Raw genomic sequence first — 12,385 nt, forward strand, 5'->3', positions numbered from 1 at the left:
CATTAATGCTCTTTTGACATCTAATGTATGTAGTGCTCTTTCAGCCACAGAATCTGGCTGTGGGAAGAATACTGGTAATTCTACCGTTTGATTTAGATGGAATGGAGAAATAACTTTTGGTAAAAATTTTGGATTAGGTCGTAGGACGACCTTATTTTTATGTATTTGTATAAAAGGCTCTTGTGTTGTGAACGCTTGAATTTCACTTACTCTTCTTAGAGATGTAATGGCGATGAGAAAGGCAACTTTCCAGGTGAGGAATTGTATTCCGCAAGAGTGCATGGGTTCGAAGGGTGGGCCCATGAGTCTTGTTAGAACCACGTTTAGGTTCCATGAAGGAACAGGTGGTGTTCTTGGTGGTATAATTCTTTTAAGCCCTTCTATGAATGCTTTGATAACTGGTATCCTATACAAGGAAGTCGAATATGTAGTTTGCAGGTATGCAGATATTGCTGCAAGGTGTATTTTAATAGAAGAGAAGGCTAGCTTTGCTTTTTGTAAATGGAGCAAGTAATTTACTATATGTTTTGGAGTTGCCTCTAGTGGTTGTATCTGATTATGATGGCAGTACCAAACAAATCTTTTCCACTTACTTGCGTAGCAGTGTCTAGTGGATGGCCTTCTGGCCTGCTTTATGACTTCCATACACTCTTGGCTAAGTTGTAAGTGTCCGAATTCTAGGATTTCAGGAGCCAGATTGCTAGATTCAGCGATGCTGGGTCCGGGTGTCTGATCTGTTGGTTGTGTTGCGTTAACAGATCTGGTTTGTTGGGCAGTTTGATGTGTGGTACTACAGACAGATCTAGCAGTGTTGTGTACCAGGGTTGTCTTGCCCACGTTGGTGCTATTAAAATGAGTTTGAGTTTGTTTTGACTCAATTTGTTTACTAGGTAAGGAAGGAGAGGGAGAGGAGGAAAAGCGTAAGCAAATATTCCTGACCAGTTCATCCATAGGGCATTGCCTTGGGATTGCTTGTGTGGGTATCTGGACGCGAAGTTTTGGCATTTTGCGTTCTCTTTTGTTGCAAATAAGTCTATTTGTGGTGTTCCCCAGAGTGTGAAGTAGGTGTTCAGAATTTGTGGGTGGATTTCCCATTCGTGAACTTGCTGGTGATCTCGAGAGAGATTGTCTGCCAGCTGATTCTGGATCCCCGGAATAAACTGTGCTATTAGACCAATTTGATGGTGGATAGCCCACTTCCATATTTTTTGAGCTAACAAGCTTAACTGCGTTGAATGTGTTCCTCCTTGTTTGTTTAGATAATACATCGTTGTCATGTTGTCTGTTTTGACAAGGATGTATTTGTGGGTTATGATTGGTTGGAAAGCTTTTAGTGCTTGAAAAACTGCTAATAATTCTAGATGATTTATATGCAGTTTTGTTTGATGTATGTTCCATTGTCCTCTTATGTTGTGTTGATTGAGATGTGCTCCCCACCCTGTCATGGAAGCATCTGTTATTATTACGTACTGTGGCACTGGGTCTTGGAAAGGCCGCCCTATGTTTAAATTTATACTGTTCCACCATAGAAGCGATAGGTAAGTTTGGCGGTCTAGCAACACCAGATCTAGAAGGTGACCCTGTGCTTGAGACCACTGTGAGGCTAGGCACTGTTGTAAGGGCCTCATGTGCAGTCTTGCGTTTGGGACAATGGCTATGCATGAGGACATCATGCCTAGGAGCTGTAGTATTGTTCTTGCTTGTATTGTTTGGTTTGGAGACATGTGTTGAATGACCCTGTTGAAATTGTGGATCCTTTGTGGAGTTGGCGTTGCTACTCCTTTTGTTGTGTCTATTATGGCTCCTAGATATTGCTGTACTTTGCTTGGCAGAATGTTTGATTTTGCAAAGTTGACGGTGAACCCTAAATTGTAGAGGGTTTGTATGACTTGATTTGTGTGGTTTGAGCATTGTGTGAGCGAACTGGTTTTGATTAGCCAGTCGTCTAGATACGGGAACACATGTATTTGCTGCCTTCTGATGTGTGCAGCGACTACTGCTAGGCACTTTGTGAATACTCTTGGAGCGGTTGTTAAACCAAAAGGCAATACTTTGAATTGGTAATGTATTCCTTTGAATACAAACCTTAGATATTTCCTGTGTGATTGATGGATTGGTATATGGAAATATGCGTCCTTGAGGTCTAGGGTTGTCATGTAGTCGTGTTTTCTGAGCAATGGTAACACTTCTTGTAGTGTGACCATGTGAAAGTGGTCTGATTTGATGAATGTGTTTACTACCCTGAGGTCTAGAATTGGTCTCAGTGTTTCGTCCTTTTTTGGTATCAAGAAGTACAGTGAATAAACTCCTGTGTTTATTTGTGTGCTTGGTACTAATTCTATTGCATTTTTTTGCAGTAGTGCTTGAACTTCTATCTCTAGAAGTTGTGAATGGTATTTTGATAAATTTTGTGATTTTGGTGGTATGTCTGGAGGGAATTGCATGAATTCTATGCAATAACCATGTTGGATAATTGCTAGGACCCATGTATCTGTAGTTATTTTGTCCCATGCTTCGTAATATTGATGTATCCTCCCCCCCACTGGTGTTGTGTGGGAGGGGTGAGTGACGTGTGAGTCACTGCTTGTTGGTAGTGTTTTTGGGGCTTTGAAATCTTCCTCTATTCCTAGGAAATTGCCCCCCTCTATACTGGCCCCGAAAACCTCCCCTGTACTGTCCCTGGTAGGTGGGCGGTGCGGACTGTGAGGTGCTAGCTTGTGTGGCCTGACCCCGAAACCCTCCTCTAAAAGGTGTTTTGCGGAAGGTGTTATAAGATCCTCTGCTCTGCGGGGAGTAGAGTGCGCCCATGGCCTTGGCAGTGTCAGTGTCCTTCTTGAGCTTTTCTATAGCTGTGTCGACCTCCGGACCGAACAGAAGTTTCTCGTTTACTGGCATGTTAAGCACTGCCTGCTGAATTTCTGGCTTGAATCCAGACGTTCTGAGCCATGCGTGCCTACGGATGGTAACCGACGTATTAATGGTTCTTGCGGCCGTGTCTGCTGCATCCATGGAGGAGCGTATTTGATTGTTGGAAATGTTTTGACCCTCCTCAACAACCTGTTTTGCTCTTTTTTGCAGATCTTTTGGGAGATGTTCAATGAGATGCTGCATCTCATCCCAGTGGGCTCTGTCGTATCGCGCTAGCAGCGCTTGTGAATTTGCGATGCGCCACTGGTTTGCTGCTTGGACAGCAACCCTCTTCCCGGCTGCATCGAACTTCCTACTTTCTTTATCTGGGGGAGGTGCATCCCCAGAAGTGTGTGAGTTTGCCCGTTTTCTGGCAGCCCCTACCACCACAGAGTCTGGTGGCAGCTGAGAGGTGATGAAGACAGGGTCCGTAGGAGGCGCCTTATACTTTTTGTCCACCCTAGGCGTCACTGCCCTACTTTTAACTGGCTCCTTGAAAATGTCTTTTGCATGGCGTAGCATGCCTGGGAGCATCGGCAGGCTTTGGTAGGAGCTGTGGGTTGAGGAGAGGGTGTTAAATAAAAAATCATCCTCTACTTGTTCCGAGTGTAGTTCCACATTATGGAATAGAGCTGCTCTAGCCACCACTTGTGAGTAGGCTGTGCTGTCTTCCGGTGGTGATGGCCTAGTTGGGTATGTGTCTGGGCTGTTATCAGACACTGGTGCGTCGTACAAGTCCCACGCATCCTGATCTTGGTAGTCGTGGCTCATGGCGGTGTGAGCTGGCGAATGTGACGGGGTGTAAGTTGGCGAAGCCGGAGTTACAGGTGGAGGCGAGGGAGGAGGTGTTACCTTTTGTGTTGTGTCTTGCTGAGGAGTAAACTGAAGCGTTCTCTTTCGTTTGACAGGTGGAAGGGTACTGATCTTCCCAGTCCCCTGCTGAATAAAGATACGCTTTTGCGTGTGATCCACGTCAGTGGATTGCAGTTCTTGTTCAAATCTATGTTTCTTCAGTTGAGAAGACATAGAATGCTCTTCGGTATAGGAGCCAGAAACAGGGTCTGATGTCGCTTTTTTCGGCTCCGAAAGCCCTGTCGATTGTTTTTTCGGCTCCGAGGTAACCTTCCTCTTTTTCTGTGCCGAAAATTCTTGGCCTCTATGGTCTTCGGCGCCACTGTCTCGGCGTCGATCGGTGTCGACACCGAACTCTCGGTGTCGATGCTTCTGTTTAGCACTCTCTCGGTCCCGAGGAGGCTGCGTGCCGGTGTCTCGACCGAAGTCGGACGATCTCGACACTGAATGGGCCTTTTTCGGTGCCGATTGTTGGTCACCGAGAATTTGGGTGGAGCCATGGCCGGTTGGCAGTGGCGTCCCCTGGGCCTTCTTTCCTTTTTTAAGGTTTGATCTCGACGTCTTACTCACAGTTCTTGTAGAGTGTAGCTCGTCGGAGTCTGAATCCTGGATGGAAAAGGATTCCTCCTGTTCTTCTTCTGTCTCGAACTGTCGACGCTCTTTCGGCGTGGACGCCATCTGCAGTCTTCTCGCTCGACGGTCGCGCAGAGTTTTTCGGGACCGGAACGCCCGACAGGCCTCGCAGGATTCTTCACTGTGCTCGGGTGACAGGCACAGATTACAGACCGAGTGCAGGTCCGTATAAGGATATTTGTTGTGGCATTCGGGGCAGAATCGAAACGGGGTCCGATCCATCGGCGTTGTCCTCCACGCGGTCGGGCCGACTAGGCCCCGACGGGGTGCCGAAATCTACCCCGAAGGGCACCGAAGCGCTTCGATGTTCAACGCGTCGTCGTATGTGTCTATGTCTAACCGGAGCGCAACGATACCGTCGAAAATCTTCCGTCTTCAGCTATCTTTCCGTTCCGAAACTCGGAGCGACATGAACACGTCCGAACCCGATGGCGGAAAGAAAACAATCGAAGATGGAGTCGACGCCCATGCGCAATGAGCACAGAAGGTGGAGTCACTCGGTCCCGTGACTCGAAAACACTTCTTCGAAGAAAAACAACTTGTAACACTCCGACCCAACACCAGATGGCGAGCTCATGCATACCATGTGTATCTACAGCGACAGATGCCATCGAACATATATTTTTCTATACAAAAACCTATTGGCTGGAATTGTCTCCGAGTGTGTGTTTTCTCATTTATTGCCTGTGTGTATGTACAACAAATGCTTAACACTACTCCTTTGATAAGCCTACTGCTCGACCACACTACCACAAAATAGAGCATTAGTATTATCTCTTTTTGCCACTATCTTACCTCTAAGGGGAACCCTTGGACTCTGTGCATACTATTCCTTACTTTGAAATAGTGCATACAGAGCCAACTTCCTACAGTTGGCGGCCGTCAGCAAGGCAGTCAGCAGACTTTACCACCAGGGTTGTAATGAGGGCCATAGTCTGCTAAATTAGCATTTCTTGGTGAACATGCTAAAAGTTCTATTTTTGTCACCATTTGATACCTGCCAGGGAGGTGGGAGGGTGCATGTGAATCTGAAGTCCTACACACTACAAATAGATGCTGCCAGAGTAACATAATACATTTGTAGCATGTGTTGGCTGCAGATACACATGCTATGCATAGTCTATAAAGCAGTACTCCCTCACGGTGGCCTGGGCATCTGATGGTGTACTGGTTTGAAATAACATACGTAGAACAGTTTGACCCACTAAAGCCGGTTTTCTGGCTTGTACATCTACACAATAATGTTTAGTAAACGTGTGTGGGTTTGTCCATGCTGCTGCTTTGTAAATGTCCGTTAGTGGCATACTTCCTAAAAATGACATGGATGCTATATTTTTCCCTTGTTGAATGAGGTCTTTGCACTGTAGGTAGAGTTCTCTTTGCCTTGATGTAGCAATATGTATGCATTTTACTATCAATCTTGCACTTCCTTCTTTTGAGATTGGATTGCCTTTCCTTGGGTTTGAAAAACTATAAATAGTTATGTTTCTATGAATGTTTTTGTTCTTTCCAAATAGTACACAAGCGCACAGTGTATGTAATGTCCTTTCTGCAACTGTTTCTGGTTTTGAAAAGACAAAAGGTAAGTCCAGTGTTTGAATTAAGTGGAAAGATGATACATTTAATCGAAACTTTGGATTTGTGGGTAGGCCACGTTTGTCTTGAAAGACTTGAAAATGAGGTTCCTCAATTGTAAGTGCATCCATTTCACCGACTCTTCTCAGTGATGTTATGGCCACAAAGAATGTCCCTTTCATGTCAAGAACTGTATTTTGCATTTTTGCACTGGTTCAACAGGTGGAGTCATTAATCTGGTTAGTACAATATTCAGGTTCCACGTTGGTACAGGTGGTGTACGTGGTGAAATAATTCTTCTAAGTCCCTCTATAAATGCTTTTACGACAGGAATATGAAAAGGAGACTGATGTTTTGTAGGTAAATTGTTGCTAGATGCAAACCTATAGGAGTGTATGCTAAATTTATCTTTTGTAAATGTAACAAGTAATACACAATCTATTGTTCAGATGGTAAGGATGGATTAATGTTGTTTGCAGCACAATAATGTACAAAACTTTTCCATGTTGTTGCGTAATTTGCTTCCTTGGCTGGTTTTCTGACTTCCTTTAAAATGTTCATACATTCTGGACGTAAATTTAAATACCCAGATTCTATGAGTTCAGGAGCAAGATTACAAGATTGAGTTGTTATACATTGGGGTGTCTCCCTCTGCCTCCATTGTGAGGGAGGAGATCTGGGATGTTAGGCAGCTTCTCTTGCAGTACTAGGGAAAGCTCTAGTAGAGTTGTGTACCAAGGTTGACATGCCCGTGTTGGTGGTGTAAGTATCATAGTTAGTGACGTCGGTCTGAGTTTCCTGACCACATAGGGAATAAGAGAGAAAGGTGAAAAGGCGTACTCAAATATCCCTGACTAATTCATCCGTAGTCCATTGCCTTTGAATTCTGTATATGGTGCCTGGATGCGAAGCTTTGGCATTTTGCATTTTCTACGCTGGCGAATAGGTCTATCGTTGGTGTCCTTCACCTTTGAAAGTGTATCTGTAGGGTCTGAGTGTGTATTTCCCACTCTTGTATCTGTTGCGTAATGTTTAGAAGGTCTGCTAAGAGGTTGTCCACTCTTTGTATGTATTGTGCTAGAATGCAGACAGTCCTGTTGGCCCATTTCCAAATCACTTGTGCCAGTTCAGATAGTTGTACTGAACCAGTCCCTCCTTGTTTTTAAATGTAGTACATTGCTGTCATGTTGGCTGTTCGGAGAAGGACAGTTTTCCCTGCTATGTTGGCTAGGAATGCTCTGAGAGCCATCTGAATGGCTAGTAACCCCAACATATTAATGTGTATTCCAATGTCCATGTACCACAATGCACGTCATATGAGCACCCAAACCCATAAGTGATGAATCTGTTGTAATTTTCACTTGTGGAATTTAGTCTCTGAACTATCTTCCTACTTGCATTTTCTGTGAGTTCCACCATTATAGTGCCTGATGAACTCTGGGTGAAACCAACATTAAATCTTCCACGTTGCCCCTCGTTTGTGACCATTGTGATGCTAATCACTCTTGCAGGGGTCTCATATGCAGTCTTTCATGTGGAACTATTGCTATTCAAGAAGCCATCATACCCAGCAGATGCATCGGGGTTTGACTGGTCATCGACGATGTGGATGGAAGAGACAGTTTGGTCTGGAGATTGAGAATCCTATGCGGATTGGGGTATGCTTTTGCACCAAGATAAGGTTGTATCTGGAGTGGGTTCGGATGGGATATGGCATTGTTGTGGTTTTTTTTTTTTTAGAAGGAGTCTCTGTGGCAGCAGTTTGAGGGCCCTCTTCCTTAGGAACGGTGAAAGGGCTGCTCCTATTGTGAAAAAGTCTGAAGAGCACCCATTGATTTTGTCATGACTGTCTTTTTTTTTTTTTGTTTTACCTTTTTTCTAATTGTTTGTCAACTTCCGGACAAAAGAGATGTTCTCCATATAAAAGGATGTTAAGAATATGCTGCTGCACTTCTGGCTTGATTCCTGATATACGTAGCAATGCAGGTCTACAACGCATAACAGAAGAATTATTTCCTCTTGCTGCAGTGTCTGCACTATGTAGTGCACATATGATGCTGGTGTTGGAAATCTGTCTGCCACCGGCCACCCAATCTTCTCCTTTACTTCTATATTGATACGAGAAGTGTTGCATTAATTCTTGCATTTCATTGCTAGTTGCCATATTATATCTTGACAGCATTACCATCTAATTTTTGACAGGCGAGTGGTTGGTGTGTCCTGAAGCCCCCCCCCACCCCCCCCACTCCCTCCCTCCCCCACCCCCCCCCACTCCCTCCCTCCCCCACCCCCCCCACTCCCTCCCTCCCCACCCCCACCACTCCCTCCCTCCCCCCCCCCCCCCCCCCCAACACCTGCTTAGTCTATACGTTTGCACTCCTTGTCAAAATTATTTTTCTTGCTGTTGTGACCACTATGGAGAATGCTGTGGGATGGCCCCTGACGTAGAAAGGGTTGGAAGGTGACCGTCTGTATTTTCTTTCGATTCTTGGAGTAAGTAGACTGGATTTTATTTGGTTCTTAAAAATTTATTTTGATACATTTAAAATTTAGCCATAACACAGTAGTGTTTAGTAAATGTGTGTGGTGTGGACCATGTGGCTATTTTGCATATATCTGCCATTGGTATATCTCCTAAGAATGCCATTGAAGCTCCATTCTTTCTAGTAGAATGTGCTTTAGGAGTTACTAATAGTTGCCTTTTAGCTTTAAGATAGCAAGTTTTGAATACACTTTACTATCCATCTGGCCAATCCTTGTTTGGAAATAGGTTTACCTTTTTGAGGCTGCTGGAAAGCCACAAAAACTTGTTGAGTTTTTCTAAAGATTTTTGTTCTGTCTATATAATACATGAGAGCTCTTTTAAGATCAAGAGTGTGGAGAGCTCTTTTAGCAACAATCTGGCAGTGGGAAGAAGACTGGCTATTTCACATCAATCAGTCATTGGAATTGTGAAGCCACTTTGGGTAGGAATTTTGGATTTGTCCCAATTACTATTTTGTGTTTGTGAATTTGGAAGAAAGTTTCTTCTAAAATGAATGCTTGAATTTCACTAACTCTCCCTAATGAAGTAATTGCTACCAGGAAAAGCAACTTTCCATTAGAGAAACTGAAGAGCTTAAGAATGCATAGGTTCAAATGGTGGACCCATAAGACTTGTGAGCAAATGTTAAGATTCCATGCAGGAGCTGGTGGAGCTGTAGGTGGAATAACTCTTAAGGCCTTCCATAATTGCTTTTATTACAAGAATTCTAAACAGAAGTACGCTGTCTGCTTTGGAGGTAGGCAGATATTGCTGTTAAATGAATTTTAATAGATGAATATGCAGGATTTGCTTTCTGTAAATGAAGCAAATAACATACAATTTCTTGTACTGATGCTTTAAGTGGATCGATGTTTTTAGGTTGGCAATAATACACAAAACGTTTCCATTTATTTGCGTAGCACTGCCTGGTTGTAGGTTTACGTGCTTGTTTTAGAATGTTCATACATGCCAATGGAAGCTGTAGGTATCCAAATTCTATGACCTCAGGAGCCAAATCGCCAGGTGGAGAATACTGGGATTGGGATGCCTGATCTGACTCTTGTTTTGAGTTAATAGGTCTGGTGTGTTTGGGAGCTTGTGATGTGGTTCTACCGACAGATCCAATAGTGTTGTGTACCAGTGTTGACGTTCCCACGTTGGAGCTATGAGTATCACAGTGAGGGAAGTGTGACGAATCTTGTTGACCAGAAAAGGAATTAACAGGGGGGGTGGGGGGTGGGGGAAGCGTAAGCAAATATCCCTGACCAATTGATCCATAGAGCATTGCCCTTTAATTGAGGGTGTGGGTATCTGGATGCGAAGTTTTAGCATTTTGAGTTTTCGCTTGCGAAAAGGTCTATGTTTAGTGTTACCCACATGTGACAGTAATATTGAATTACTTGTGGGTGAATCTCCCATACATTTATTTGTTGCTGCATCCTGCTTAAAAGGTCTGCTAGCTGGTTGTGCATCGCTGGGATGTATTCCGCTAGCAGGTGAGTGTAATTGTGAATTACACATTTCCAAACTGTTTGTGCTAGAAGGGACAATTAGGATGAGTGTGTCTCCCCCCCAACCTTGCCAAGACCACTTCCAGCAATTCCAAGTGGTTTATGTGGTATGTTTGCTGGATTGAGTCCCATTCCCCATGTATTGTAAAGTTGTTGAGAAGGGCTCCCCAACCGGTCATTGATGCATCTGTGGTGCTTATGGTCTGTGGCACGGGTCTTGAAATGACCACCCTTTAGATATGTTGGTTTGATTCCACCATTGCAGAGATTTAGAAGTTTGGCAGTCCAAGAACACTAGATCCTGTAGTTGACCCTGTGCCTGAGACCATTGGTGCGAGAGACACGGTTGCAGTTGTCCCATGTTTAGACGTGCATTAGGCACTATTGCTATGCATGATTCCATCATTCCCAATAGCCTCATGACAAACCTTACTGTGTAGGTTTGATTGACTTGTAAATGGGATACGAGAGTGTGAAACGCTTGGATTTGTTGTGGATTTGGGTAAGCTAATACTGACTAAGTGCTCAGAATTGCTCCTAGATATGGTTGAATTTGTGCTGGCTGAAGGTGAGATTTCTGGTAACAGATTGTGAAACCTAATTTGGGTAGTAGGGTATCTATTGTGTATGCTGTTGACAGCTTTGAATGGTGACGACTTTTATTAGCCAGTCATCCAGATCTGGGAAGACATGTATGTACTGTCTTCTGAGGTATGCCGCAACTACTGCTAGACATTTTGTGAATACCCTTGGTGCTGTTACTCCAAAGGGTAGTACCTTGAATAGATAGTGCTTGTCTGCTATCACAAACCTCAAGTACTTGTGGTGTGCTGGATTGTATAGGAATGTGGAAGTAAGCATCCTTTAGATCTAATGCGGTCATGTGGTCTTGTTTTTGTAACAAGGGAATTACATCCTGTAGACTGACCACGTGGAAATGCTCTGACAGAATATATTGATTTAGAGGTCTGAGATTGAGAATTGGTGTGAGAGTGCCATCCTTTTTTGTTATGAGGAAGTATAGAGAATATACCCCTGTTTCCTGTTGGGAACCAGCTCTATTGCACCTTTGAGTAGAAGAGATTCTACCTTTTGTTTTAACAGAGCAATGTGTTCGAGAGAAAGCCTGTGTGAACGGGGAGGAATGTTTGGTGGAGTGAAGATAAGTTATAGGCAATATCCATTGCGGATAATTGACAGTACCCATTGATCAGTTGAGTATCGTCTGCATAGGACACCAGGTTCAGTCCAAATGGCTCAATGATCTCTGCTAATGGCCGCATGTAGATGTTAAAGAGTAGCGGACTCAGAGCAGACCCCTGTGGGACACCACAACTACTGAAGGTGCGCCTAGAAGTACATGATCTATCCAGTACCTGAAAGGACCTACCATGTATAAACAAAAGAATCCATTCTAGTGAGACTCCAGAGATTCCACATCCCTGCAATCTGTCTTTAAGGATATCTAGATCAACCGTATCGAATGCCGCACTCAGATCTAGGAGGATGATCACTGTTTCAATTCCTTTATCCATCCTCTTTTTTGCTTCTTCTGTGATAGCAATCAGTGCGGTTTCAGTCCCATGCTTAGGCCTAAAACCCATCTGGGTAGGGTGTAAAAGTTTTTTTCTTCCAGAAGAGTAGAAAGCTGAGAATGTACATGCTTCTCTGCAAGTTTAGCCATTATAGGCAGCAATGAAATCGGTCTGTAGTTAGTCAGTAACTAGGAATCCAGATTAGTTTTTTTAGGAGAGGCTTGACAATAGCCTGTTTCCAAGAGTCTGGTACAGTGCCAGAAGCTAATGAAGTATTAATAAGTTTAGTGATTATCGGACCTAATACTGGTGTTCCCATAGAGAGAATCTGAGGAGGAGCAGGATCCAGCGGAGAGCCTGATTTCGTTGAGCTCAATAATTTAATAACTCTATCCAGACTAATAGGAATCAAATTTGTTTAAAAAAAACTTCATCCCTAACCTCCTGGTTCATCATCACATGATCTTTGGTTGGGGAAGGCTACATAAATATCCTGAATTTTACATAAAAAGAAGCTTGCCAGATCCTCCACATGTTGCTGTGGGGAATCCATAGTTTCTGGCTCCTCAATTGGATGAATAAGATCTTTTAAGGCGTTAAATATCTCCTTGGGAGAATTAGCTGCTGCTTCAATTTTATCAGAGTAATATGTAGCCTGTGCCTTTTTAATTTCTAAGGGATAGGCTCGAATCATATTCTTATATTCCCTTTTCACTGAATCATCTTGAGTGTATCTCCACTTCTTCTCTTGCTTCCTACATTCTCGTTTCTTCTCAAGTAGGCTTGCATTGAACCATGGAGCTGATTTCTTTCGAGGCAGTTTCTTGGTAGAAGAAAGGGGTATGATT

The sequence above is a fragment of the Pleurodeles waltl genome, chromosome 9 (genome assembly GCF_031143425.1).
Source record: "Pleurodeles waltl isolate 20211129_DDA chromosome 9, aPleWal1.hap1.20221129, whole genome shotgun sequence".
Taxonomy (NCBI): Eukaryota; Metazoa; Chordata; class Amphibia; order Caudata; family Salamandridae; genus Pleurodeles; species Pleurodeles waltl.